Source organism: Neolamprologus brichardi, chromosome 3 (genome assembly GCF_056152115.1).
Source record: "Neolamprologus brichardi isolate AB-2024 chromosome 3, ASM5615211v1, whole genome shotgun sequence".
NCBI lineage: Eukaryota > Metazoa > Chordata > Actinopteri > Cichliformes > Cichlidae > Neolamprologus > Neolamprologus brichardi.
In genome coordinates, this window is record NC_142106.1 from 48,925,744 (window position 1) to 48,953,728 (window position 27,985).

At 45.6% G+C, this 27,985-nt stretch overlaps 2 long non-coding RNA genes across 6 annotated transcripts; one reads left to right on the forward strand and one right to left on the reverse strand.

The window, feature by feature from the left end:
- Positions 1-1,602: 1,602 nt before the first annotated feature.
- On the reverse strand, positions 1,603-15,816 carry LOC148105210 (uncharacterized). Of its 5 annotated transcripts, XR_015718493.1 has the most exons (5): positions 15,647-15,816; positions 10,660-10,987; positions 7,824-8,615; positions 6,831-6,960; positions 1,603-2,484 (listed from the first exon to the last, which is right to left on the reverse strand). It is a non-coding gene; the product is annotated as an uncharacterized LOC148105210 (long non-coding RNA). The 5 variants fall into 5 exon arrangements; XR_015718490.1 differs by having other exon boundaries at positions 6,831-8,615; positions 10,660-10,984; XR_015718492.1 differs by having other exon boundaries at positions 6,831-8,610.
- A 3,164-nt stretch (positions 15,817-18,980) lies between these two features.
- Positions 18,981-27,910, forward strand: LOC148105211 (uncharacterized). Its single transcript, XR_015718494.1, has 3 exons — positions 18,981-19,181; positions 19,980-20,036; positions 27,637-27,910. It is a non-coding gene; the product is annotated as an uncharacterized LOC148105211 (long non-coding RNA).
- The last annotated feature ends 75 nt before the right edge of the window (positions 27,911-27,985 follow it).

Sequence of the window (27,985 nt, forward strand, 5' to 3'; positions counted from 1 at the left end):
ATATGCGAGAGGCGGGAAAAACCTGAGTTGATATATGCCTCCAGATGTGAATTCAAACTTTTTAACATTTGGGTGATATTTTAGATAAATATCCGATTCGATACGCCTGAGGCAGGCTTCAACCTCTGCTCTCAGCGTGTTAGCGTCCTCATAAAAGCCGGCGCGTATTTTTGTTTTAACCACGTCATCAGGCCTCTGCTCAGCATCACCCTTTTTCCTCCATTCAAAATAAGCCTTATCATTCGGGAGATTAAGCCATGTATAGGGATATGAAATTTCAGTGAGAGCCACCTCCCACGCCCCATCGAGATTGAGATGCTGGGCCAAATCAACACGGAAGCAGCTACTGGTGTTATTTTTAAATACATTCAAATTAGCGTTTGATGGTAGCTTTGATGGTTTGATGGTTCAGGCCAGTTCCTCCATTTCACCAGGAAATAAATCTGTCCCCTCTGTTTACGTTTTGAGAGAATTTTGTCCATGTGATAGAGCTTATCCATGACAAGACCGATTTTCTGCAGCTCATGCTCGTAAAAACTACCGATAATTTCTTCCCCATCGTAATCTTTGATTTTATAAACAGGAGGGTCTCTAGGTATGCATTGGTCAATAGTAAATATCTCACCGGTGAATGTTTGCTCATACCGCTTATCAAACACACCTCTAACTTTAGACAGCCTCACGTGATCTCCCTTTTTAAATTTCATGGGCTTTTTTCTACAACAAGAAGAAGAAGAAGTGCTAACGCTGTGTTGTATGAATTTACTTGATTCGGGGCCATTTTTATGGAACGATGATAACTAGTGTTATAGCTGTGTAATAAATCTTGTAACACATCGACATTTCTACGTGTATTTGCAGCAGTGAAATATCTATACATTTTACTTTTAAGAGTTCTATTAAACCTTTCACAGACTGAGGCTTTTAGATCGCTCCCTGTAGCAAAATGATTTATACCATGCTTTTTCATTAAAGATTGAAAACTGGAATTAAAAAATTCCTTACCACTATCTGTTTGTAGCTTTTGAGGAATTTGGCTATCTTTTAAGACATAGTCAAAAGCCTTAGTGACTTGAACGCCTGTTTTGTTTTTCAAGACTCTTGCATAAGCTTTTTTTTTTAGAGAAAATATCTATAACTGTAAGTAAATATTGATAGCCATCGTTATGCTCGGATAACGCTCTCATATCACAAAGGTCTGCTTGGTATTGATTAAGAGGTCTGGGGACAAATACGCGATTTCTCGGAAAGCGCAGGCGTGCAGCTCTGTGCAAGGTGTAAGCATCCTGTTCTGCAAGGAACTGCTGAGCTGTTTGCGCGTTAATCTTTGTACCAGTCTCATCCTGTACGCTTTTAATCAATTGTTGCACACCGCAAAAACTACCAGGGTGAGATGGGTCATAATATGTTCGTTTCAATAGAATCTGCTCTGCCATGTGTGATCTTTGAAGTAATGTTTAACTATGGTTTTATTTCATGATCGAGCGGTTACTTATTTCATGTAAACGAGTTCACAAAAAATATTTTTATTTGATGTAATTAATAACATTACACTTTGATTCTAGTAAAACAAAATAATGAGTTTGATTCTTGCAATGCTTTTCCAATAAAGTTTTATTTGATGCAACGGTTTTCCAAAACAGTTTTACTTGCTGTAATGAAGAAAAAACGAATACATTTAAAACGGGTAAAAACAACTCCGAGCAGTAAGAAAAAACAAACAAACAGACAAAAAAAAAAAACAGCAAAGCTAAAAACAAGAAAAACAAAACATTTGAGAAAAATAATAGGCAAGAGAAGAAAAACGATTACTAGGAGAGCCAAAGTGAGTAATTCTCGTCTAGTATGTTAGGAATAACTATCCTGGTCACCTCCGTGACGCTGGCGTGAATTTCTTGCAGCGCGGCCTCTATATCGCGGACATCTCTGAGTTCAAACAGATATGCCTGGGCAATGTCTCTGACTTGAGCCGCTGGTGGTGAAAAACCCTCTAACCGTAAAATTTGTAATAATGTGTTGGTGAAATGTCCATTCCATAGTCTTTTACAGAGTTCATCATAGTACCTGAAAAAGTAATATTTTTCCAGCGGGAAAAGACAAGGATGTCGTCTCTGTGAGGGGTGGGAGACCCTTCACCTGCAGTGTGGATAATGCTTCAAGTGATGTTCAGATGGAACTCATTGACTTGCAGTCTGACACACTTCTGGCAGAGCACTTCAGGTCAGTCTCACTGCTGGACTTTTATTCCTCCCTCAAAGAAGAGAACTTTCCACACCTGAGGAATCATGCTCAGAGGATTCTAGTCCTCTTTGGATCTACCTATGTATGTGAACAGACATTCTCGGTGATGAAGTTCAACAAATCCAAACACAGGTCCTCTGTCACTGATGACCACCTCTCAGCTGTTCTTCGCATAGCCACCTCAGACATTCAGCCAGATTTCAATGCCCTTGTTCAAAACCAAAACAGGCTGGATTATTCTCACTGAAAAGGAGGAAAACATGACACAAGTCATTATATTGTTGCATTTCTATAAACTTGTTGTTTGTTGAGTTAAACATGTTAAAATAAAATGACATTCATTCGGTGGTTGTTTTTGTTTTATTTGGAATATGCGCCACAATTTCACATAGCATAGCTCAATATAAATATTTACATTATTTTATTTTTGTTTTATTCTTCTGATTACCAGTACCAGCTATTCATAATATATAATTTAGTGAATTTTACAATTTAAGAAAGTTAAGCAGACTTTGGTTCAAGATGTCGTTGATGTGGCCCTCTGACGCAACTCGGGTTTCATGTGGCCCCTTGTAAAAATTAATTGCCCACCCCTGGTGTAGAGGGTGGAAATCAGCCAAGACAGCTCATGAAATATAATAATAATAATAATATATTTTATTTGAAAGGTCACTCAAGGTCACTGTACATAGTAGAATAAAAGCAACATAAAAGCAACATAAAAGCAAGCAGTTTACAGAATCATAAAAGCATAAGACATAAACAAATAAAAAAGCAGAGTGGAGAGGTTATGTGGGATAAGCTATTTTGTACAAGTGGGTTTTGAGCTTGGACTTAAAGAGTGAGAAGGAAGAGATATTTCTTAAATCAGGAGGTTGGGAATTCCAGAGTCGTGGAGCAGAGCAGCTGAAAGCCCGGCTCCCCATGGTTGGAAGACGGGGGGAAGGGACGGAGAGTGAAAGGGAAGAAGAAGATCTGAGACAACGAGATGGGGCAGTAATCTTAACCAGATCAGAGAGATATGGAGGAGAGAGATGATGAATAGCCTTAAATGTGTACAAGAGTATTTTGAAATTGATGCGATATTTGACCGGGAGCCAATGAAGCTGCTGCAGGACAGGAGTGATGTGGTGGACAGAAGGGGTCCTGGTGATGATACGGGCAGCAGAGTTCTGGACGCGTTGGAGCTTGTGGATGGATTTTTGAGTAAGACCAAAAAGAAGTGAATTACAATAATCAATCCGGGAAGTAACAAGGCTGTGGACAAGAATGGCAGTGACATGTGGGGGGAGAAAAGGACGGAGACGATTAATGTTGCGCAATTGATAATATGCAGACCGAGTAACATTATTAATGTGTGAATTGAAAGATAAAGTACTGTTGAGGATGACACCCAAACTTTTCACAGAGGAAGAAATGAAGACCGGTGAGTTATTGATAGTAATAGAGAAACTGTTGGTTCTGGATAATGTTGATTTAGTGCCTATAGAGGAGCTCGGATTTATTACTATTGAGTTTGAGAAAATTAGAAGAGAACCATGAATTTAGTTCAGCTAAACAGAGGGTAAGGGAGGATGGGGGAAGAGCAGAATCAGGTTTAGTGGACAGCTGGGTGTCTGCTTACATATTATTGATTTCAGTTGTGTAAATCTACAAGAGCCACTACAGCTGATTTTACTGTTCCCCACCTGCTAAATTACACTGTAAGATAGAAACCCCTGCTGAGCAAAAGGAACAAAGGCTGGTCTCAGTTTTGCCAGAAAACATCTCGATGATCCCCAAGACTTTTGGGAAAATACTCTGTGAACTGTCTCTGCTGCTCATCTTCAGAAATGACAAGTATCTCAGTCTTCCACACAGCTAGCCTTTCGTTCTCGTCATTCAGATTGTATCATTGACTTTAGGATCTGTTGTTTGATCTTTTCCTTCCATCTCTCCTGGTTTATTTCTCACCGATCTCACTTGCTACAGTGACTACAATAAAAACATCCCGTTTGTGGAACAGCACATATGTGTCTGATCACTCTGGACTGCATGCTCAATACAAATCTCAGCTCCAGTAAGGACCTCAGTCACAAAGAGAAAACCTCAACACATAATATACACAAATCCCATAATGTGCACCAAATTAATACTGTTTTTTCTCAGTCCTTACAGCGCTTTCTGTCACCCAGAGCCAGTTAATGTCTCCAGACCAGCCCTAAAGAAGTGCTCCTTGATCTTTGAAAATGAATCCACTGTGAGTGTGTGAACAAATGTCATTGTTTTAAGCCCCACAGATACAATCATAGTCTAACTGTACAATGCAATGTAGTCCAAATAATCCAGCACATATGCAGCAGTTAAGAAAAGAGACAGAGGGGTCAGTGAGCAGGGACCTTTCAAAATGCTACATTTTAGTTTTTATCTTTCGCCAGAATCACACTCTTACTTTTCTGTGTTCATGTATTTTAAGTGAAATTAAAGCTAATTAGAGCTTAATGGCAAGAAAGCGAAAGTGGAAAGTGCTAAAAAAAAGAGAGAGAGAGAATTATCCTTTTAAGTGAATCTAAATATTTCCCTTCCTCTGTCTAAAAAAAGCATCATCTCCTCTCTCTGTTTATACCAACTCTATTGTCTGACTGGCTTTTGGAGACTCAGATTTGAAGTTTGCCAAACATAAAAATCGATATTGTTCACTGAATGTTTTCTAACAGTAAATATTTTTCAAACATTTGTTCCCAGTTTCTGTCTTTCCATGTGTTGTCCCTTAATCTGAACTGGAACCCAATGAAGCAGAGTGTAATCACCTCCTACGAGCCATCCTGTCACAGTGAGTGGAAGCTACAGTATCATATACTGGCTCATTGTGATTTACAATGTGAGCTATTCATGGTGGCCTAAAACAAACTGTGTGCATGCTCTTGTTGTTAAAGGGAATCGCCCTGCGAAGCCACAAGTCAGCGTCACCTCTGTTTCCTGCTTGTCCAAAGTGAACAGTCATGAAAAGATCAATTCATACAGAAGTGAATTGTAGTGGAAGCAGCAGGATCAGTCATGGACGCACAAGTTGTTTTGCAGTCTGTTTTGTGGCACCACAAGGGAGCCTGTAGTGACTGGAGCCCCACTGGATCATCACCAGTAGGAAAAAAAAAAACACCACGTGGAACATTTTTGTAGAATCGTTGCAAATTTTCCAGCACACACTGGATGTGATCTGGGAATGTAGTTTCTTGCAACATGTACTCATATATTTATGCAATACTTATGTAAGAATGCTGTTTGTTTACTTCAACTCAGCATTCAGTACAGTTATTCCCTCCAAGCTGATCACCAAACTTGTGGCTCTTAGACTCAGCAACTCCATCTGTATCTGGATCATGGACTTTCTGACCAACAGACCCCAGCATGTTAGGTCAGGCCATAACTGCTCTACCACCATCACACTCAACACTGGCACTTCACAGGGCTGTGTGCTGAGCCCGTTCCTCTATGACTGCAGACCTGGGTATGGATCCAACTCCATCATCAAGTCTGCAGATGACACCACCGTGACTGTCTCATCAGTGACAACGATGAGACTGGCTACAGGGAAGAGGTAAAGCACCTAGCTGTGTGGTCTGACAATAACCTGCTCCTGAGTACCAGCAAAACCAAAGAGCTCATTGTGGACTTCAGGAGGGAGAAGACAGATACCCATGTCCCCATCTACATAAATGGCACAGCTGTTGAATGGGTCTCCAGCTTCAAGTTCTAGGGGACCCACATCTCTGAGAATCTGTCCTGGTCAACTAACACCTCCAGCCTGGTCAAGAAGGCCCATAAGCGCCTTTTTTTCTTTACGATACTGAAGAAGAACCACCTGTCTAATGACATACTGGTTAACTTCTACCGCTGTGTGATAGAGAGCATCCTGACCAACTGTGTCACAGTGTGGTATGGGAACTGTTCTGTTGCTGACCGCAAGGCACTGCAGCGGGTGGTGAAAGCTGCCCAACGCATCACAGGGACTCCACTTCCTGCCATTGAGGATGTCCACAAGAAGAGATGTCTATGCCAAGCACGCATCATTCTCGGGGACTCCTCTCATCCTGCCTCCAGCTCCTCCCCTCCAGAAGGCGCTACAGGAGCCTTCAGATTAAAATCAGCAGGTTTAGGAACAGCTTCTTCCCCACAGCTGTCACCCTACACTGTTCACTATTGTAGTCTGTTCAGAGAGCTACGCTTCCACTGCTGTAGATATATTCATAGCACTCTGTAGATCTGTTTACCTCATACCGATACATCTGTATATATGTAGTACATCTGTATATTTGCTCTTATTGCACTTACTGATAAGATGCAAACTGTATTTTGTTACCCTGTATTTAGACATGTGTAATGACAGTAAAGTTGAATTCTAAATGCTATCCTAAACATTTAAACAAAAGCAGCTACACAGCTACAGGAGAAGTTTTTAGAAGTGATTTTTAGAAGGCCAGTAAAGAGAGCATGGAGACAGATGGAGGATTCCAAATCCACTGAATCTACACGCTTCCTGTTTCCACCTCATCCTTCCAGTGCTCTACTATACTCCCTGCTCTCTCTACCACAACTGTCTTTGAACTTGCCTGGGCCAGGTCTGAGTCCAGCTTTGCAACTCCAGCCAGGTCACATGACACAGGGGTTTGCTCTGATGTCAACAGGCAGGTCAGTGGAGCCCTCTGGTGATGGATTTATGCCAGTGAAACAGGAGGAGGCCTGAGAACAGACAGCAGGCTTAACTAGCAGGACAAAGTAGCATGTAGTACTTGAAGGAGTCATCACAGCCAATCAGTTCTCAGGAAAATGGAACATCACATACATTTTCTCTTCTTTGATTTTCATCAATGTATTTCCTTTGAAATTTAAAATTTTTTTTTTATTTTTTATTTTGAAATATTTCCTTCTGTCAATATTTCTGCCTGATTAGAAGCTCATAGGCAGTTCCTGTCACTCTACAATAAAATAATGTAAAGGCTGCCCTCTCTGCCATCCCACTAGCTGACCTAACTGACACAAGTAAACTGTGTTAAGATGCCCTACATGGACTAAGGTTCTTGGCCACATACATATAGATTTGTGTGGCTGTAGAAATCATGCCATGAAGCTCCCAGCGCACATTTTTGATGCTTCTGTCTGTGGCAGAGGTGGTTTTGGAGCTCGGCAGAGCCTTGGTGGCTTTTACTGACTATACACCCCTACCCATTTATTATGAACAAACAGCACAACTGTTTGTGGTTTTTTTCTATATTACACTTGCATGATTTAGATTTATACTTATGTGGCAGCTAATCACTAGCCTGACAAAGTTATTTTAAATGATATCATGTCATGAATAACATAAGTTATTTTCCATGAAATCGAAAAGTGGTGAAATTCTCAAAAAATGAATGAGACGTGCATGTAATTTGACATATTTTGTTGTTTTGTGTGTGTGTTTTTTGAAATTTTGACGTGTATCTGAAAAACACAATTTTGAAAACACTGGAAAGACCTCAAGACATTTTTTCTTTTACTTACTATGTAAACAAAAATTCCCACCAATGCTTTTCAGTGTGAAATTTAGTGTGTAGAGAAAATACCTGTGCCGGGTTGTCTCCATCTAGTGGTGAATAACGCATTACCACTACATCAGGTGAGTTTTTCTCTGTGCACAGTGACACAAAACTCATTTAACAACATAAACTATTTAAAAAATGATGTAGGCAGATCAAGGCAATGTTACAGATTCAGTAAGAACAGAAGTTTATTGCAATCCTTCAAATATGCAGGGCGTCACACTAACACAGTTGCTTATGTCCAGCATAGCTCTGTTATTATCAATTTGATTCGAAACGTGTCCAGTTTATTGTCTTAAACTGGCATTAAAGTTTCAATGAACTAAAGTGGTCCCTCTGAGTCAGCACCCAGAAAGCTCGTCTCTTTTAAAAATGTGGCCATAAATACGAGCGCTGCTAGGATCTTAAAACACTGGGGCTAAATCCAGACCTGAAATCTTTGGAAGTTTCACTCAGTAACAGCACCTTTTTAATATTATTGACTATATTTTATAGTCACATTTATATAAAATGTCAAACATTATATGTTAGCTAAAGGTTGAAGTCACAGAATTATACTGAACAACAATGCAATTTGAGTTTTTCTTGTTTGTACTATATATTTGATTTATTGTAAGCAGCGGGAGTAAAACCTAAAGAAAAAAATAGTAAAAATATGAATGAATCTCTGCTCTTACAGCTTGTGCTTTTATTGTGCCGTGATGTCTCCTTTGAAACTGTCCTCTTGCTCGTCTTTTGGATGCTCACCTCTTCTTCACCTTTCCTGTTCCTTTCACTAAACTGCTGCACTCTTGTTCTCTGCTCTCGCCTCCTGTTCTGGTTACAATTAGAATGCAGTCAGCATGTGCCAAATTTGATGCACTGTAAACAAATATCAGACTGTAGAAAAGCCAATAATAATGCACTGAGCAAGTTCATGCCATAAGAGCTAAATGGCCATAAAAGAAAATCCTGAATGCCTAATACAGGACAGGCCAACATTGAATGCAGCCACAGATCGACATCAGTCAGCTTTCTGCATTTTCCACCTGATCACATCTGTCCTCAAAGTCATGTCATTTCCTCTGTGGTTCATTTATGTTTACTTTTACATTTGCAGTGACAATAAATTTAGTGACATAGTGCACACATTATTTCCTATGGACTGCTGGGTTATCTTGGTTTATTTAAGTTAGTATTTTTAAAGGTGCAGTCAGTCATTTTTTAGGTTATTTGATAGAAAAAAAGGATCTTGTACTCATAAATAAACATAGAATAGTGGATAAAAATGACACATTGTTAAATGTGTCATTGGTCACTGCTTAATTTCCTCATTATTTAAGCATTACTCATCCTTAGTATGTCATTTATAAATACAGATATACGTTCTTAGAAAGAACCACTTCTGAACCTGATCTCCTTACTCCAAGGAGCTTTTGTGAGTTATCATTGTGCCAGAGGAGGAGGGCATCCAATACTTCTTTCATTTCACCTGGGTTCACCTGTGGGAAAGCACAGCGCCGAATACCCTGACTATTTCTTTGAATTCAGGAGTACTAGTGAACTAATCTTGAGTGATTACTGAATTATCTGAATAAAGCTAATGAACCAGAGAAATTCTAAACTCTTAAACATCCCAGAGATATCTGAATTTATGTCTGCACCTTCACACTCCAGATATGAAGGATCATACCTGTTTTACCTCCGGTGTTATGCCAAAAAGTGATCGTCTGACAAAAACTGATTTCCAATGTCTTTACTTATATTGGGAAATAGACTTTAGTGAACATGATTTACAAAAGGGTATATATCAAGTTTAATAACGACCCATTTTTTCAAGTATATTTATAACTCTGTGTTATTGTAACTATATTAAAACCAACCCAGTCCTATTGGGACACTTAAAATATGTTTAGAGAACTATTATTATATTTGTTGCAATTTCTGCTGTCCTCTTGGCCAGATTACTCTTTAAAAAAGTAATTTTAATGTCAAATGAATAAATACAAAGTAAAAATCACTGCCAAAAAGTGATTGCAGCTTCTACCTTGTGACAGGAATGTTGTTTGTGGCACAAGATGACTCAATATTACTCATGAGGGATACATGTGACATGTTTCGCATATTATAGACCAAAAAGTTGTCTATAGCAGTTTATCCCTCCTGTTATGTTGCGGGTCAGATTGACCCAGAACAGAAGAGATGTCACATGTCATCTGCATCACTACAGAAAACGAAAAAAATCTAAATTATAAAAGAAAATTGTAAAATAATCAATGCCAGTGTTTCTGACACTTTTGGATGAGTAAATTTGCCCCGGGTCAAATTAACCCAGAAGCATAATTGGTGTTCCTAGAAACCAACATAACAGGAGGGTTAAATATGATCAACTGGTTTTTGACAACTACCGAAAATTAGTTTATGGCAGATATGACTTTTTGACACAACACCAGCTAACTGACAAGACCTAGTTAAAAGCTAATATTACGGTTGAATATTACTGCACCTAACCTTAGGCTCCAGTATTCTAAAACTCGCACTTTCCCTCTGATAAACCATATGATTATGTAACAAATATGTCAGCTTACCAAAGAACAGAGGACAATTTATTCAGGGTGTGACAGCACTTTACCACCTGTGTCCAACATATAATACAAATTTCTGGACTGGAGCATGTACATCGTTAAAAACTCCAGGACTTCATCACAGCCTCTCTCACATCCGCTTTACATGTGTAGTTTACAGGAAACTTAAATAACACTGGGTGAATATGTTTGTAGCAGGATAAAATTAGGGTCCCTTATATGAATGGGATTTAAACAGGGAGAATGAAGAAAAATATTGGCATCAGTTACCAACACTTCACTCAATTGAGACTCACTTGTGTTTAACACTGGAATATGTGAACATATTACTTATTGAGTCCTTTCTCAGTCCATGGGTTGTAAAACCGCAACATCCTCCATCCGTAGTAAGAGAAAGCGTCTGTGGCAATAACCAAAATGTCTCCATACAGCCTTTGTGAATAAGAAAATATTTTTTAAAAATCTTTTTAAAATGTATAGAGCTAAATATAAAACGTGTCTGTGAGTCCTTCAGTCCAAATACTCGAGGTTGAGAAGAATATATAGCAGCCGCTGATCCCTCAATGGCACCAGTAAGACGGCAGGACAGCAGGGCCTCTTCCTCAGCAGAAGTCTCCTCCACTGCTAGCAGGAGAATGACACATGAGTATTTTAAAGGTACTGCGTGTACAGATATCACTGCTGGCTCACACAAGCTTCCTCTGACAAAGCTACAGACCTTGGCTGTGTCCCAATCCAGCGACCGCACGCTCCTGAGTACGCATTGTGAAACATATTACGTCACAGCGACGTGACGACGGCTGTCTCAATTTGAAGTGTACTCCAAATGCGCCGTCGATTTTCCCAAATTTGAAGTGTGGTCCGCTGTACACTTCGTGGTCCCATATATCCCACAATTCATAGCGCAGTGGTGGGTGTGGATAATTTTGCCGAAAAATACGGCAGAGGGCAGAGGCGGCGCAGCCGAAGAGTAAACTTTCAGAGGTAAGTTTACTGAATATGATGTCACTTATTTATGTGCGAATGTTTAATAATGAAGAACATTAAAACATGACTGTTGGCCACATGTCAGCAGAGTTATGTGACATTAGTGATGTGTCCAACTAACTTGGTTTTAAAGCCTTTACTTTTAAATATACGCCATTCAATAGTCGACCTTAATCTTACAGAGAATGTGATGATTTTATGGATAATTAAAGTCAGTCTTATATCCACAAACACAACAAGCTGAAAGTTAGTGAATGCTGCTCGGTTTGCAGTCCTGAATATCACGGCACAAGCAGGATTCACTGCACTGTTAATGTTAGCTATGTTATATTGCTGCCTCTGTTCGGTGGTGTTGAGCCAAACGGACTTTAACGTGTGTTTGAACGAGCTGACGGTTCATTCGTTAAGCTGAAAGAAAGATGCTTTAATCACAGCAGTCACACATGTGTCCACTGTACCATCTGGGAACTCTTCTTGTTCAGCACTCGTAATAACACAAACACTAAATCCTCCTTCTTTTGTGCTGTTTTGTAGCAGTGTATACACCTGAGACTGTCACCTGTCTGTCTGTCCTGCACTCTCTCTCTGTTTCTTTCTCTCTGATTGTGGAATAAAAGTATGAACATGTATTTATAAGTTACACTTGTGTTTGAATCCTGCAGCTTATCACACATTTGATTTCCATGTGTGACAACTGCAAGTGTCCAGAGTGAGGACAGACTGAGGGACCCACTGTGGAACATCATCTGTGAGGCTTTGCACCCCTGATGATCCACCAGGACAAACTCAGCAGTGTGTGAGGAAGAGGAGGAGGAAGAGCCAGCAGCAGCTGACAGATGGAGAGAATAGACAGACTGTTCCCTGTTTGTGAAGGACTGCTAGAAAAGTTTAGAATAACTAATTGTCTGTCCTGAATCAGTCTTATTAGGTAATGTTCAAATAATTTGATCATTCCAGCATTTTCAGTGTGGGAGAAAGTACTCAGGGCCTTCAAGTTACACACTATGAAAGGCAGCAACAAGTTTAATGTTCAGAAACCTAAAGTATGTATCAGCAGCAGAATGGAGCTAAAAATAAATTTTTGTTTCAGTTCTATGAAGCTTTGAGTATTTTGGATTAGTAGCACTGCTGTGTTTGTTGCATCATATTGATGTAATTGTTTATATGCTTTATATATTCTGAGGTAAGCTGATCTATAGTGTTACATCATATTCTATAAGGATGTTATGTGTTTGTTTACTTTCTGCCCAGTTTGACCCATTTAGCAGAAGTCAGCCTGTTTAAGGCTCTGATATCTATTCTGTATGACTTAAAGCAGTTATGACATGGTCTGATTTTCTCACCCAATAAAGGAATATTTCATATATCAGTCTACTCTTCATGTTATCAGACACAGTTATCACAGCTCGTACATTTTGTTTTTACACATATATGTAAGCATTGAGCCAAACGTGATAATGCCAACAAATTAAACGAACAATATTTGTCTCTTATATATGATACATCTATATCAGGGGTCGGCAACCTTTCTGATGACGAGTGCCATCTAAAATTTCCTCAGAAGTCAATGTGTCATATGATTGCATTAGCAATAAATTTAATAACGCTCTATATGAACAGTTACACACTATATAGAACCACTTTATAGAATTATATTTGTTTGCAGATGTTGGCAGCTATCAGCGAATAGTTATCAGCTATTCTGAAACAAAAAAAAAGGCACTTTTTATCCATAACAACAAATGAACTGTACAACAGAAAATGCAAATGCTATCTATGGCCTCCTCACAACAATGATAAGAAAAATAAACTGGGCCAATATGGCATATTTGTTAATACAGAGACACACATGTTAATGTGATCTCTGGTCTCCCACTCAGAGACACAGGTCTTCCAGTGTCCAGCATTCAGACGGCTACCTGAGGACACTCATGTGAGAGAAAATCTGCTCACACAGACATGTAGAGCCAAATACTGTCAATAAGGCCTCTGCAATGTTCTGAAGACAGTTAAACTTGTCAGGTAGTGATTTCCAGCAGGTGAAAAGGCAGCTCCATGAACACGCACAGCTGTGGATTCCAGCTGCATGGTTTGCCACTGAATTTTAGCTGTGAAAATATGCTTCTAGCTCAGATTAACAAAGGTAGGATGATTTGCCACTAAATTTTAGCTGTTAGTATGCTTGTAGGTCACATTCACAAAGGTAGGATGGTTTGGCACTTAATTTTACCCGTCAGAATATTTTTCTGGTTAATAATCACAAAGGTAGTACGGTTTGCCACTTAATTTCGTGTTGTGCGCATGCGCAGAAACAATGGGTAGGATGGTTTGTCAGGTAGGATGGAACTAGCTGAAGTCCGGGACAAACTGCATTCCTTTTCAGCTCAATACAAAACGCGTAATATTTTCTCTGAATGCAGGACAATTCCGTCTTTTTACGGGACGGTTGGCAACTCTACTAGCTATCAGTAGTATCATAGCACCCACCCAGCTGTATAGAAACTCCATCATGCTAGCTAGCACGCAGTACGAGTTACTGTAACTGACTGTAAAAAGTCAGCACAACAAAAATAAAACTCCACCTAAACTTGGTTTATATCTGACCAACATAGACTGCATGGTCATAACTTCTTACCTGAAGTTCAGTTCACCTGACACTCAGACCGGTGGCCGCCTCGGGTCTCTCCACTTGCCTCCCCTTTCTCTCATCCACCTGCTGACCTCCACCACTTGCTAATGTGGTGGAGGTCTGTGGAAGCCACCAACAAACAACTGGGTTATTTTTACACGCTGACCAGCATCTGGCCAATCCACCACCTTTCAGTGTTTATAACGTTACAAAAAAAATAAAAAAATCATTGGCCCACTGCGCAAATGCCCGGTATGCCCGATGGCCAGTCCAGCTATGGTTGTGCCATCAGTTAACCCTTCGCCTAGGGTTGCCGACCCCTGATCTATATATACACTGTCAAAGATACTTGTCTTTGAGTGAAGATTTAAGGTGAGAGGAAATATAAATAACTTCAACTTGAATCTTTGACACAGAGTTCAAGCTCACTGCTGTAATATATCATAATAATCTGACAATAAATATATTGGCCATATTATATTTACATTACCAAAGTGAGATGACTTTAGTCTCATGAACAACATTAGCTAATTGTTATTTACTAACTAATCTTGAAATGACTGTTCAGTACAGAAATGAAGCCCAACAATTATGTTTTCACAGTCCCGTGGTCTCAGCCTCAGCTAATCAAAGTGATGTCATAAAAAAAAAGTAATGAATGAACAACAAAACATTTTTCTCCTTCATTTCTGTCAAACAATGCTGTATGAAACGTTTCTTGCGGTTAGTATCATGGTTGCTAGGCAACCTGAGCAGCGCGACGACGGCCAGACCGTCCCATTTCACAAGCCTCTCATTTCCGCACTTCTCGTACTTCCTAGTACGCGCCGTACGTAGTACGCAAACTGCGCATACTCCAAAGCGTGCGGTCGCTGGATTGGGTCACAGCCCATGTGTGCTCATAGCCCCTAAACAAGTCTGCAGTCTGCTAGTTCAAATGCACAACATAAATTACAACTTACTGTACAATGAACACATATCGCTCACTGAGTTAGGTCATTCTTGCACCTTTTTTAAAACACACCCCTTTAGCTTACATCTTGAAAGTAGTGCAAGCCATATGGGTTCATATTCCAAACAGTAACACACGAACTTGATCACCGAAATCCGCTTAACATGGCTGCTAATTTTCAAGCTTACTAGCTTATTCACGATTAGCACACTAATAATCATCATTAACCACACATCATAACATAACCAAACGATAACATATAGAAAGAAACAATGTACGTATAAAACACAAATTCTTAACTAGCAGGAGAATAAATAATCAGTATTTTAAGGCTACTGCATGTACAGATGTCACTGCTGGCTCACGTGAGCTACCTCTGAGAACCCCACAGTTTACTCCCCAGCTGACTGTCGCGAAAGAGTCGTAAATCACCGGCATTGTAAAACTTTAAATTATTCCAGGGCATGTTAAAAACAAAACACCAAACAGATGGACTGGATATTAAACGGTATCAAAGGCACACAGATTAACACAGGGTTACAATTAAATTCTACCATCGTCACATCGAGAGTTTATTCATTAATCATCAGAGTTCAACAATGTGACATCCAGTTGAAAACAACTTCAGTAACGCCAGCCAAAACATGCTAACAGTAAATAACAGCACAAAAACAGCCGTGCTTATCGACAGCTCGACATATCCTCAACAACTCACCTCAGTATGGCTGCCATCGGTCACATTTTAACTGTCCGTTTTACAGCCTCTTCCAGAAAACGAAAGCTTAAGGGGTAACTATACACATATACAGTATATTGATTTTATTTGGTTTTAGAGTTTAACCTGAAATCTTTAGCTGCTGAGCAGCAGAGCTCCAAAGCGTCCCCTGTAACCATGGCTACGCAGAGGCGTAACAGTGTTCCAACTGTGACGTCACGGAGGAGAACCTATGTCAAACTGATACCTGGATCAGCCTGCAACTTTTATTGGCACTTTTCTGCTGAGATCCGGAGCTCGACGCCCTGGCACCCCGGGATAAGATGAGTTGCTGTGTTTTTCACGGAGAAAAAATAATTAACATGGAATAACGTCAGTCTCAGATGGAAAAAAAAAGATCCAAGCAAAAGAGGACAGCAGATTGAGAAGAGACTTCTTCAAACGGTAAGGAGCTTCTACCAAGTGATATTTGATAAGGTTAAAACTTCAAGCTTAAATCTAATGTCCAGATTCATGCTAAACTTTTCTGATTACTCAGTGAATCTGTTCATATGTTGCTGTTTTAAGCTATTAATTTCATGGTGACAAATATCTTTGACAAAAAATGCAGGATTAATTAAAGGCTATATATGACTGCTAGGTTAGGACGTGGTTAGGAGCAAATAGAGAGAGAAAGAGAGAGAGAGAGAGATTTTTGCTCTGATAGAAATCTTTATTATTATTTGTTTGTTTGTGGCCAATACAATAAATTGTCTCCTGGCTTTCAGGTCCCCCTGAGCCAAATTTGCAAAAATACCAGATTTTACAATCAAGGAACAAACTAGAGTAAAGAACAAATTGCCTATTAAACAATAATTTGGAGCAGAGGGGCAACTTCCTCAGAAGCCATTAAAATGATTTGAGAGTAAAGATCATGCATCATCGTGGTAAGAAAAATTATATCCAATGTGTAGCAAAGATACAAGAGGGAGTCATTGAAGTGAAGGAACACTGAAGTGACACAAAAGATAATTCAAATTTTACAGTTTTTGCAATTAAGAAAAAAAAAACAGATTTAAAGTGAAACAAATATTTCTAAATCATGGAATGGTGCTGACATTATCACTCATTCCATATTGAGGTTTGCAGTCTTTCTCTACTTTAACTTTTGAAGTTGCATGTACACATATGCTTTAACTGCATATGTGTACATGCATGTGAACTGATGTGTGCTTGTGTGGTGATTTGAAGTTACGGTGCCTTGAAAAATTATTCATAGTTCTTGAACTTTTACACATTTTGTCACCTTACAACCACAAACAAAATGTGTTTTTTATTGACCTTTTCTATGATAGATTAACACAAAGTAGCACATAATTGTGAAGTGGTATGAAAATAATACATGGTTGTCAAAATTCTAAGCAAATAAATTTGGAAAAGTGTGGCATGCATTTCTATTCAAACCCCTGCTCTTCATAGAGCCACCTTTTGCTACAGTTACACCTGCAAGTCTTTTGGAGTATGTCTCTACCAGCTTTGCACATCTAGAGACTGAAATATTTGCCCATTCTTCATTGTAAAACAGCTCAAGCTCAGACAGATTGGACAGAAAGCGTGTCTGAACAGCAATGTTCAACTCTTGCCGCAGATGCTTAATGGGATTTAGGTCTGAACTTTGACTGACCCTTCTAACACATGGATATTCTTTGATCTAAAGCATTCCATTGAAGCTCTAACTGTATATTTAGGGTCATTGTCTTCCTGGAAGGTAAATCTACATCCCAAGCTCAAGTCCTTTGCAGCCTCCAACAGGTTTTCTTCCAGAATTCCCATCTATTTAGCTCCATCCATCTTCCCATCATCTCTGACCAGTTTCTCTGTCCCTGTAGAAGGAAAACATCCCCACAGCATGATGTTGCCACCACCATGTTTCACAGTGGGGATGGTACATTCAGGGTGATGAGCAGTGTTATTTTTCTGCCACATGTAGCGCTTTTCATATAGGCCAAAAAGTTTAACTTTGGTCTCGTCTGATCAGAGTACCTTCTTCCACATGTTTGCTGTGTCCCCTACATGGTTCCTGGCAAACTGCAGATGGAACCTTTTATGACTTTCGGTCAACATTGGCTTTCTTCTTGCCACTCTTCCATGTAAGCCAGATTTGTGGAGTACACAACTTACAGTTGTCCTGTGGACAGATTCTCCCACCTGAGCTGTGGAATTCTGCAGCTCCTCCAGACTGACCATGTGCCTCTTGGAAGCTTCTCTGACCAGTGCTCTTCTTGCTCAGTCTGTCAGTTTAGGTGGAGGTTTAGGTCATATCTTGGTAGGTTTGCAGTTGTAGGAAACCTTTTCTATTTTTGGATGATGGATTGAACAGTGCTCCTTGAGATGTTCAAAGCTCAGGATATTTTTTTATAACCTATCCCTGCTTTAAACTTATCTACAACTTTATCACTGACCTGCCTGGTGAGTTCCTTGGTTTTCATGAAGCTGTTTGTTCATTAATGTTCTTTAACAAACTACTGAGGCCGTCACAGAGCAGTTGTATTTATAATGAGACTAAATTACACACAGGTAAACTTGTCTAATTTGGTTGACTTCTAAAGGCAATTGATATCACTGGATTTTGTTTAGGGGTATCAGAGTACAGGGAACTGAATGCTAATCAACGTGACACTTTTCAGATTTTATTTGCTTGATATTCTGAAAACCATGTATCATTTTGTCTGTGAAGGTTCTCAGTCATCCAGGTCATCGTAGTCAAAGGAGCTTGCAGAGAAAAGCGTCTGGACTTCTTTAAGTTACTTGAAGATGTTTCACCTCTCATCCGAGAAGCTTCTTCAGTTCTAAGGTCAAATGGTGGGGAGTCCCAGATTTCCCAGACTTGGCTCAGGCAATTAGAGCATCATCAGGGGGTCCTTTTGTCCCTCTGTGGGGGGATACTCCCACTAGGTTTAAATCTGGGACTCCCCACCATTTGACCTTAGAACTGAAGAAGCTACTCGGATGAGAGGTGAAACATCTTCAAGTAACTTAAAGAAGTCCAGATGCTTTTCTTTGCAAGCTCCTTTGACATGTATAATTTTCATACCACTTTACAGTAATGTGGTAACTTGTGTTGGTCTGTCACAGAAGATCTAAGAAAAATTCCTTTTACGTTTGTTGTTGTAAAGTGACAAAATGTGTGAAAGTTTTTCAAGGTACTGTAGGTCAACATTCTTCTTCTTCTAAGGTAGAGCAGCCTGGGCAGAGTATTGAAACTTTACAGGGATTGAAACTTTACTGATAAATGTGACAACCTATATATGTGATGTCATTACGGGATAATGACATCACATATATTTAGAATCTTACCACCAGTTTGATCCTTTGATCCTTAAATCCATAAATAGGGGTGAAAAGTGACGACTTGTAGTCCATTAATTGCAGCAATTATGCTTGCAGAATTGAAACATTCGCCAGAGAAGTATTTTGAAACATCTGGATCCTTTTCGGAGTAACTGTTTACAGATTCCAACATGTCTCAGAGAAAACAACCCTACAGATTTCTAAGGTAAGTTTTCTTTCTTTTTTCTGTTGTTCATAAACAGAAAAAAGACTCACACAGACTCAACCTCTACACGGCTGCCGTCTCCTGTAACCCGGCATGTTTCTAGGGTTTGTTTTCTTCTTTTTTTATTTTGTCTTTCAGTGTTTGTCTTGAGATAAGGTTTGAAGTGTCTGTGGTGCAGCTGGTCTGGTTTGTCTCGAGACAGTGCAGGCTGCACCCACCTGTAACAGGTGGAGACTCACCAGGACATTCAGAACTCACACGTTTTTTCTTTCTAAACTCTTCTGCAGAGGGTTTCTCTGAGAAGCAAGGGGAGGTCCACCAATATAAAGCGTGGCCAGGAGGCCTGGTCCAGGTTTTTTCTGCTTTCTTTTGTGGTGATCGTGGGTCAAGTGTTGGGAGTTCGCCTTGTATTCGGAAGATTGCCGGTTCGAGCCCCGGCTCGGACAGTCCCGGTTGTTGTGTCCTTGGGCAAGACACTTCACCCGTTGCCTAATGGTGGTGGTCAGAGGGCCCGTTGGCGCCAGTGTTAGGCAGCTTCGCCTCTGTCAGTGCGCCCCAGGGTGGCTGTGGCTACAATGTAGCTTGTCCTCACCAGTGTATGAATGGGTGGATGACTGAATGTGTAAAGCACTTTGGGGTCCTTAGGGACTAGTAAAGTGCCATTTACCATATTTTTACCATTCTTTTCCATGCCTGGGGGCGGTGCCACCCCATCATGAGGACGGGCAAGGCTTTCGGAGCCTGTGTGTGTGTATGTGTCTGTATGACTGTGCTTATGGTTTTCTCTATTTCAAACAGATGCCTGTCCTCACCTCTGCAGTGATGCCGTCTCTTTTAACCCGACGTGTTTCTAAGGTAGGTTTTCTTTCTTTTTTCATGTTGTTCTTGTGGATTTTGTCCTCAGATGAGATTTGATGACAGGGATTGAAACTTTACAGATAAATTGTCCATGTGACAACCTAATTGGCTTACGGGATAATGATGTCACATATATTTAGAATCTTACCACCAATTTGATCCTTAGAGCCTTAAATTCTTTGATCCTTAAATCCATAAATGGGGCTGAAAAGTGATGACTTTTAGTCCGTTAATTGCAGTAATTATGTTTGCAGAACTGAAACATTCGCCAGAGAAGTATTTTGAAACATCTGGATCCTTTTCTGAGTAGCTGTTTAAAGATTCCAATTAAAGATTCCACTTTTTTTTTCCTTCTTATGTTGTTCATTAACGGAAACAGTGCCACCCCATCACAAGGGCTGGCAAGGCTTTCGGAGCCTGGGGAGCGGACACCTGTAAAAAGGGTGGCCAGGAGGCCCGGTCCGGGTTTTTTCTTCTTTCTTTCACACGCCTGGTGGGCGGTGCCACCCGATCACAAGGGCTGGCAAGGCTTTCGGAGCCTGGGGAGCGGACACCCGCACAAAGGGTGGCCAGGCGGCCCGGTCCGGGCTTTTTCTTCTTTGTTTCAGACACCTGGTGGGCGGTGCCACCCGATCACAAGGGCTGGCAAGGCTTTCGGAGCCTGGGGAGCGGACACCCGCACAAAGGGTGGCCAGGCGGCCCGGTCCGGGTTTTTTCTTCTTTGTTTCAGACGCCTGGTGGGCGGTGCCACCCGATCACAAGGGCTGGCAAGGTTTTCGGAGCCTGGGGAGCGGACACCCGCACAAAGGGTGGCCAGGCGGCCCGGTCCGGGCTTTTTCTTCTTTCTTTCACACGCCTGGTGGGCGGTGCCACCCGATCACAAGGGCTGGCAAGGCTTTCGGAGCCTGGGGAGCGGACACCCGCACAAAGGGTGGCCAGGCGGCCCGGTCCGGGTTTTTTCTTCTTTCTTTCACACGCCTGGTGGGCGGTGCCACCCGATCACAAGGGCTGGCAAGGCTTTCGGAGCCTGGGGAGCGGACACCCGCACAAAGGGTGGCCAGGCGGCCCGGTCCGGGTTTTTTCTTCTTTCTTTCACACGCCTGGTGGGCGGTGCCACCCGATCACAAGGGCTGGCAAGGCTTTCGGAGCCTGGGGAGCGGACACCCGCACAAAGGGTGGCCAGGCGGCTCGGTCCGGGTTTTTTCTTCTTTGTTTCACACGCCTGGTGGGCGGTGCCAACCGATCACAAGGGCTGGCAAGGCTTTCGGAGCCTGGGGAGCGGACACCCGCACAAAGGGTGGCCAGGCGGCCCGGTCCGGGTTTTTTCTTCTTTCTTTCACACGCCTGGTGGGCGGTGCCACCCGATCACAAGGGCTGGCAAGGCTTTCGGAGCCTGGGGAGCGGACACCCGCACAAAGGGTGGCCAGGCGGCCCGGTCCGGGTTTTTTCTTCTTTGTTTCAGACGCCAGGTGGGCGGTGCCACCCGATCACAAGGGCTGGCAAGGCTTTCGGAGCCTGGGGAGCGGACACCCGCACAAAGGGTGGCCAGGCGGCCCAGTCCGGGTTTTTTCTTCTTTCTTTCACACGCATGGTGGGCGGTGCCACCCGATCACAAGGGCTGGCAAGGCTTTCGGAGCCTGCGGAGCGGACACCCGCACAAAGGGTGGCCAGGCGGCCCGGTCCGGGTTTTTTCTTCTTTCTTTCACACGCCTGGTGGGCGGTGCCACCCGATCACAAGGGCTGGCAAGGCTTTCGGAGCCTGGGGAGCGGACACCCGCACAAAGGGTGGCCAGGCGGCCCGGTCCGGGTTTTTTCTTCTTTCTTTCACACGCCTGGTGGGCGGTGCCACCCGATCACAAGGGCTGGCAAGGCTTTCGGAGCCTGGGGAGCGGACACCCGCACAAAGGGTGGCCAGGCGGCCCGGTCCGGGTTTTTTCTTCTTTGTTTCAGACGCCTGGTGGGCGGTGCCACCCGATCACAAGGGCTGGCAAGGCTTTCGGAGCCTGGGGAGCGGACACCCGCACAAAGGGTGGCCAGGCGGCCCGGTCCGGGTTTTTTCTTCTTTCTTTCACACGCCTGGTGGGCGGTGCCACCCGATCACAAGGGCTGGCAAGGCTTTCGGAGCCTGGGGAGCGGACACCCGCACAAAGGGTGGCCAGGCGGCTCGGTCCGGGTTTTTTCTTCTTTGTTTCACACGCCTGGTGGGCGGTGCCAACCGATCACAAGGGCTGGCAAGGCTTTCGGAGCCTGGGGAGCGGACACCCGCACAAAGGGTGGCCAGGCGGCCCGGTCCGGGTTTTTTCTTCTTTCTTTCACACGCCTGGTGGGCGGTGCCACCCGATCACAAGGGCTGGCAAGGCTTTCGGAGCCTGGGGAGCGGACACCCGCACAAAGGGTGGCCAGGCGGCCCGGTCCGGGTTTTTTCTTCTTTGTTTCAGACGCCAGGTGGGCGGTGCCAACCGATCACAAGGGCTGGCAAGGCTTTCGGAGCCTGGGGAGCGGACACCCGCACAAAGGGTGGCCAGGCGGCCCGGTCCGGGTTTTTTCTTCTTTCTTTCACACGCCTGGTGGGCGGTGCCACCCGATCACAAGGGCTGGCAAGGCTTTCGGAGCCTGGGGAGCGGACACCCGCACAAAGGGTGGCCAGGCGGCCCGGTCCGGGTTTTTTCTTCTTTCTTTCACACGCCTGGTGGGCGGTGCCACCCGATCAGAAGGGCTGGCAAGGCTTTCGGAGCCTGGGGAGCGGACACCCGCACAAAGGGTGGCCAGGCGGCCCGGTCCGGGTTTTTTCTTCTTTCTTTCACACGCCTGGTGGGCGGTGCCACCCGATCACAAGGGCTGGCAAGGCTTTCGGAGCCTGGGGAGCGGACACCCGCACAAAGGGTGGCCAGGCGGCCCGGTCCGGGTTTTTTCTTCTTTGTTTCAGACGCCAGGTGGGCGGTGCCACCCGATCACAAGGGCTGGCAAGGCTTTCGGAGCCTGGGGAGCGGACACCCGCACAAAGGGTGGCCAGGCGGCCCGGTCCGGGTTTTTTCTTCTTTCTTTCACACGCATGTTGGGCGGTGCCACCCGATCACAAGGGCTGGCAAGGCTTTCGGAGCCTGGGGAGCGGACACCCGCAGAAAGGGTGGCCAGGCGGCCCGGTCCGGGTTTTTTCTTCTTTGTTTCAGACGCCTGGTGGGCGGTGCCACCCGATCACAAGGGCTGGCAAGGCTTTCGGAGCCTGGGGAGCGGACACCCGCACAAAGGGTGGCCAGGCGGCCCGGTCCGGGTTTTTTCTTCTTTGTTTCAGATGCCTGGTGGGCGGTGCCACCCGATCACAAGGGCTGGCAAGGCTTTCGGAGCCTGGGGAGCGGACACCCGCACAAAGGGTGGCCAGGCGGCCCGGTCCGGGTTTTTTCTTCTTTGTTTCAGACGCCAGGTGGGCGGTGCCACCCGATCACAAGGGCTGGCAAGGCTTTCGGAGCCTGGGGAGCGGACACCCGCACAAAGGGTGGCCAGGCGGCCCGGTCCGGGTTTTTTCTTCTTTCTTTCACACGCATGTTGGGCGGTGCCACCCGATCACAAGGGCTGGCAAGGCTTTCGGAGCCTGGGGAGCGGACACCCGCAGAAAGGGTGGCCAGGCGGCCCGGTCCGGGTTTTTTCTTCTTTGTTTCAGACGCCTGGTGGGCGGTGCCACCCGATCACAAGGGCTGGCAAGGCTTTCGGAGCCTGGGGAGCGGACACCCGCACAAAGGGTGGCCAGGCGGCCCGGTCCGGGTTTTTTCTTCTTTGTTTCAGATGCCTGGTGGGCGGTGCCACCCGATCACAAGGGCTGGCAAGGCTTTCGGAGCCTGGGGAGCCGACACCCGCACAAAGGGTGGCCAGGCGGCCCGGTCCGGGTTTTTTCTTCTTTCTTTCACACGCCTGTTGGGCGGTGCCGCCCGATCACAAGGGCTGGCAAGGCTTTCGGAGCCTGGGGGCCAGACACCCGCACAAAGGGTGGCCAGGCGGCCCGTTCCGGGTTTTTTCTTCTTTCTTTCATACGCCTGTTGGGCGGTGCCACCCGATCACAAGGGCTGGCAAGGCTTTCGGAGCCTGGGGAGCGGACACCCGCACAAAGGGTGGCCAGGCGGCCCGGTCCGGGCTTTTTCTTCTTTCTTTCACACGCCTGGTGGGCGGTGCCACCCGATTACAAGGGCTGGCAAGGCTTTCGGAGCCTGGGGAGCGGACACCCGCACAAAGGGTGGCCAGGCGGCTCGGTCCGGGTTTTTTCTTCTTTGTTTCACACGCCTGGTGGGCGGTGCCAACCGATCACAAGGGCTGGCAAGGCTTTCGGAGCCTGGGGAGCGGACACCCGCACAAAGGGTGGCCAGGCGGCCCGGTCCGGGTTTTTTCTTCTTTCTTTCACACGCCTGGTGGGCGGTGCCACCCGATCACAAGGGCTGGCAAGGCTTTCGGAGCCTGGGGAGCGGACACCCGCACAAACGGTGGACAGGCAGCCCGTTCCGGGTTTTTTCTTCTTTGTTTCAGACGCCAGGTGGGCGGTGCCACCCGATCACAAGGGCTGGCAAGGCTTTCGGAGGCTGGGGAGCGGACACCCGCACAAAGGGTGGCCAGGCGGCCCGGTCCGGGTTTTTTCTTCTTTCTTTCACACGCATGGTGGGCGGTGCCACCCGATCACAAGGGCTGGCAAGGCTTTCGGAGCCTGGGGAGCGGACACCCGCACAAAGGGTGGCCAGGCGGCCCGGTCCGGGTTTTTTCTTCTTTGTTTCAGACGCCTGGTGGGCGGTGCCACCCGATCACAAGGGCTGGCAAGGCTTTCGGAGCCTGGGGAGCGGACACCCGCACAAAGGGTGGCCAGGCGGCCCGGTCCGGGTTTTTTCTTCTTTCTTTTACACGCCTGGTGGGCGGTGCCACCCGATCACAAGGGCTGGCAAGGCTTTCGGAGCCTGGGGAGCGGACACCCGCACAAAGGGTGGCCAGGCGGCCCGGTCCGGGTTTTTTCTTCTTTGTTTCAGACGCCTGGTGGGCGGTGCCACCCGATCACAAGGGCTGGCAAGGCTTTCGGAGCCTGGGGAGCGGACACCCGCACAAAGGGTGGCCAGGCGGCCCGGTCCGGGTTTTTTCTTCTTTCTTTCACACGCCTGGTGGGCGGTGCCACCCGATCACAAGGGCTGGCAAGGCTTTCGGAGCCTGGGGAGCGGACACACGCACAAAGGGTGGCCAGGCGGCCCGGTCCGGGTTTTTTCTTCTTTCTTTCACACGCCTGGTGGGCGGTGCCACCCGATCACAAGGGCTGGCAAGGCTTTCGGAGCCTGGGGAGCGGACACCCGCACAAAGGGTGGCCAGGCGGCCCGGTCCGGGTTTTTTCTTCTTTCTTTCACACGCCTGGTGGGCGGTGCCACCCGATCACAAGGGCTGGCAAGGCTTTCGGAGCCTGGGGAGCGGACACCCGCACAAAGGGTGGCCAGGCGGCCCGGTCCGGGTTTTTTCTTCTTTGTTTCAGACGCCAGGTGGGCGGTGCCACCCGATCACAAGGGCTGGCAAGGCTTTCGGAGCCTGGGGAGCGGACACCCGCACAAAGGGTGGCCAGGCGGCCCGGTCCGGGTTTTTTCTTCTTTCTTTCACACGCATGTTGGGCGGTGCCACCCGATCACAAGGGCTGGCAAGGCTTTCGGAGCCTGGGGAGCGGACACCCGCAGAAAGGGTGGCCAGGCGGCCCGGTCCGGGTTTTTTCTTCTTTGTTTCAGACGCCTGGTGGGCGGTGCCACCCGATCACAAGGGCTGGCAAGGCTTTCGGAGCCTGGGGAGCGGACACACGCACAAAGGGTGGCCAGGCGGCCCGGTCCGGGTTTTTTCTTCTTTCTTTCACACGCCTGGTGGGCGGTGCCACCCGATCACAAGGGCTGGCAAGGCTTTCGGAGCCTGGGGAGCGGACACCCGCACAAAGGGTGGGCATGCGGCCCGGTCCGGGTTTTTTCTTCTTTCTTTTACACGCCTGGTGGGCGGTGCCACCCGATCAGAAGGGCTGGCAAGTCTTTCGGAGCCTGGGGAGCGGACACCCGCACAAAGGGTGGCCAGGCGGCCCGGTCCGGGTTTTTTCTTCTTTCTTTCACACGCCTGGTGGGTGGTGCCACCCGATCACAAGGGCTGGCAAGGCTTTCGGAGCCTGGGGAGCGGACACCCGCACAAAGGGTGGCCAGGCGGCCCGGTCCGGGTTTTTTCTTCTCTCTTTCAGATGCCTGGTGGGCGGTGCCACCCGATCACAAGGGCTGGCAAGGCTTTCGGAGCCGGGGTAGTGAACACCCGCACAAAGGGAGGTCAGGCGCCCGCTCCGGGTTTTTTCTTCTTTGTTTCAGACGCCTGGTGGGCGGTGCCACACTATCACAAGGGCTGGCAAGGCTTTCGGAGCCTGGGGAGCCGACACCCGCACAAAGGGTGGCCAGGCGGCCCGGTCCGGGTTTTTTCTCCTTTGTTTCAGACGCCTGGTGGGCGGTGCCACACGATCACAAGGGCTGGCAAGGCTTTCGGAGCCTGGGGAGCGGACACCCGCACAAAGGGTGGCCAGGCGGCCCGGTCCGGGTTTTTTCTTCTTTCTTTCACACGCCTGGTGGGCGGTGCCACCCGATCACAAGGGCTGGCAAGGCTTTCGGAGCCTGGGGAGCGGACACCCACACAAAGGGTTGCCAGGCGGCCCGGTCCGGGTTTTTTCTTCTTTCTTTCAGACGCCTGGTGGGCGGTGCCACCCGATCACAAGGGCTGGCAAGGCTTTCGGAGCCTGGAGAGCGGACACCCGCACAAACGGACGCATCTGAGGGCCGCATTTCGATCAGCCTTTGAATTGGGACAGCCTTCGGCGTGCCGCTGTGACGTAATCGGCCTTAAAATGCACCCTTTAAGGCTGCAGACCCTGAATTGGGATACAGCCTTCAAGACATGTTGAGGAGCTAATTTAGCCATTTTAATCACCTGTGTTGGATCAAGGACACATCTAAAACCTGCAGGACACCGGCTCTCGAGGCCTGGAGTTTCCCACCCCTGCTTTATATGATTTCTTCTGCACAGTTTTTATTTTTTAAACTGCATACAACATGAACATGACAACACCCAGAAAGAAAGCAAAAGCCAGTGCTTAACTCAATTAACAAATTCCTCTCACACGGCCAGCTTAAAGAGCTCAGTGAAACAGGCGTATGCTAAGAAGTAAAGAGCAAACTGATATTTCCATTCAGAACTGCTAGCTCATTTAAAAGTGGGGACCAATCCTGTGAACATTTCGGTTAAACGATGGGCGGCGAAGACAGAACGCAAGATGCCAAAGATGAAGAAGGTGATGAGAGGAAGTGAGAAAAAGGAAGAGTGGTGGGTTAAGAAAGGAAACCAAAATAGTGAATTATAATTCTGAAATCTGTCAAAGCTCTGCTTGTTATGTTAACTTCACAATCTTTCTGTTGTGTAAATGCAAGACACACACATGACACAGACTCTCACACACCGTGCTCTGGGTTTCATGTTTATTACTTTTCAATGTACAATATAAATTTCCCAGGCATTGCTCCAGCAGCGTGCCAGCTGCTCACAATATTGCTCCTTTTTGGTCCCGACACCTCTCCAGCTTCTCCTGGTGCTGCCCCTTCAACCATCCACGTCACCTCTCCCTCTGCAGCTGAGCCACAACACACACCTCCCTGCCACACTGCCAAACCTCGACAGTGACTCCAAAAGTGGCACGAAGGGATGAACAACCACTCTTCTATAAAATATTCCCTCATTTGGTGTTTTGGACATGATGACGGACAGTGCTGGGTAAGATCTGAGATCCATGAAAGCCATAAAACACAACAGATCAGTAAATCCTGCAGTAATGTCCTATGGTCTGTCATCTTGAGTGAGACCAGTCCCAGAACCTTACAGTTTTTTCTGAATGCTTAAACCCTAACTGTGATTCTTATAGCACAATTCCT